Genomic DNA, 2,369 nt, shown 5'->3' on the forward strand with positions numbered 1-2,369 from the left:
ACCAAGATTTTCTGTATGGGTAACTCCTTTCATGTGATGGCACCTTGCTGTATTTGTCTGTGCCCCCGTTTTTGTTTCAAGCACTGCTCAACAAAGTGGGCAGCATAGTCAAAGACTCCTAAGGAATAACCTGCCGGGACATTATGCCTGCTGACTGAGAAGGCTGGGCTCTTCATACCCATCGTTGCGGTCTGGGCAGTGAGGCACTCGGCAATGTTAACCAGGCTCTTGATCCAAAGGTCGCGCTGCTCAACTTGGTTCGCCAGTTTGTCCTCCGCGTCCTTCCGGAGGATCCTTGTATTTTCCAAGTCTTTCATCAGCTACTTCTCACGAGGCCCGGTAGACTCGATCCCGTTATCCTAGGTGCCAAGTCTTGCCTTCATGTCCGTGATGGCACCATTAGCTGTGTCGAGGTCACGACCCTTGGAGGAAAGCTGCGTTTGTGCCTCCTTCAGAAGGGTTTCCGCCTTCTGAGCTTCCTCCTTGAGAGCCACAATTTCCTTAACACTACCCGCAAGGTCCTCCGTCACCTTGGCCACCTGTTGATCAAGATCAGCTTTGGCAATGGAGGCAGCGTCAAGATCATCGACAGTCTTCATCAGTTGGGCGGCAGAATCAAGGGTGAGCATGTCAAGGGCCGCCTTGTGCTTATCCTCCAGCTCCTTGGTGTGCTGCCGAACAAGGTCCTCCAGTTCTCCGTCCTTGTTGCAGAGGGTGGCTTCGAGGTTCTCTTCCCGGGAAGAGATGTCCTTCTCCTTGGCGTTTAGAAGCGCAGTGCGCTCCGCCAAGCGGACTTCTCGGGCAGCTACATCCTCCTTCTCCATGGTTATCACCTCATGCTGCCGCAGAAGGATTTGGAATTGCTTGCTGTGCCACTCACGCAATTCGCTACCTTTGTCCCTCAGTTTCTGATCCATGATCTTGGCGAAGTTGCTTCGCTCCTTGAGTGCCTGCCACTTCTGGTTGTACCTACCATGCATGTCCTTGATGCCTGTTGCCACAGACTCCAAGAAAGACAGGTCCATGGCAACGACAACAGGGTCGTCAACCTCTTCGTTTCTCCGAGACAACGGCGCCGGGAGGTGCTGGATCTCCTCATCAAGGTCTGAACTCTCTGCCGCGGAAGAACCGGGGGCTCCAAGTCTAGGTTGGGCAAGCACCAATGCCAGCTAGCTTGAAGATGGTTGGGAGGCTCTAGACGGAGTGCCGAACGAGGGAAGGGGGCTCATGGTTCGAAGGGGAATTTTCTCTTCAACCACTACCCTCGATCCTGACGCACTGCCAGGGTTTTTCTCTGCTTCCTTTGGGGCCTCCAGGATATCCCCGGCAATGTGTTCCTGACCCTCCGTGGCAACAATCTTGGCAGCCTCCTCAGCAGCATCCTTGCCTATGTTGGCCACCTCCTCCAGCAGCTCGGGCTCTTCACTCAATGGAGCTGCAAGCAAAGGCAACAAGCAATGATGAGGAGATACTAATATTGGTGAACCAGCGACATGAAGCAAAATAACGCAGACAACAGAAGACAAAAAGCGAGCTAATTACTCGGAGTTGTTTGCCATGGAAGGGCTTCAGTCGTTGTCGGGACGCGGCCACCGCCCCCTTCCTCGGTAACCATAGCATCAACTTGGGCCGATCCTTTCGTGGAAGCCCTCGCCGGAGATCTCTCGCTTGAGTACCAGGTAGGGTGGACCCCTCCTGAAGAACCTCTCCTGGGGGGATCTCCCCCTCTTCCTTGGCTGGGGATAGGACATGTTCTTCCACGCCAATCTTGGAGGGGGAAACCTGTCCCATGCTCTCGTGCCGGGGGCTGGGCTGGGGGCTTGGCGCTAAATCTTTCGTGCTTCTTCCTGCCAAGCCCGTGCCCTCCGAAGGCATCGACAACTCTGCTTGCTTGGCCCATTTGGCTCGATGAGCGAGGGTTTCTTCTTCATCTCTGTCAAGGCCAACAAATAAGATTGGGTCAAAACAAACCAACAAATGCGCAAAGCCTCAACGGGAGAAGAAAGTGTTTTCCTTACTCTGTTTCAATGAGCATGGAGCCAAGTGCGAACTCCATAGGCGGTGGGGATATCTTGCTCCTCTTCAGGGTCGGGGGAGCATACCATTCCGGTAGCTTCGAGCTCTTTGATGGATCCCGGGGCTTTGACGAGGATGAACCGTGCGAAGAGACCGAGCTCGATTGGGGGCTGGGATCAACCCCTGCAACATTTTGTTGCTTGGCAGGCGGGGTCCTAGCCTCAGAGAGGCGGGTGGAATGGAGGCGTTTCACATGTGGCTTTACGTCTTGGAGATGGTCTTCTTCATCCTCTTGGTGGCTAGCACGGGAGCAGCAGCCGCGGTTCCCCGACCAGCCCACTTGCGAGGTCGTT

General features: G+C 54.7%; 1 pseudogene; it reads right to left on the bottom strand.

Annotated features, from left to right (window-relative positions):
- Positions 1-320: 320 nt before the first annotated feature.
- LOC147974638 (uncharacterized) lies at positions 321-980 on the bottom strand (annotated as a pseudogene).
- Between the last annotated feature and the right edge of the window lie 1,389 nt (positions 981-2,369).

Source organism: Triticum urartu, chromosome 4A (genome assembly GCF_056163025.1).
Source record: "Triticum urartu cultivar PI428250 chromosome 4A, HENAU_Tu73, whole genome shotgun sequence".
NCBI classification, from domain to species: domain Eukaryota; kingdom Viridiplantae; phylum Streptophyta; class Magnoliopsida; order Poales; family Poaceae; genus Triticum; species Triticum urartu.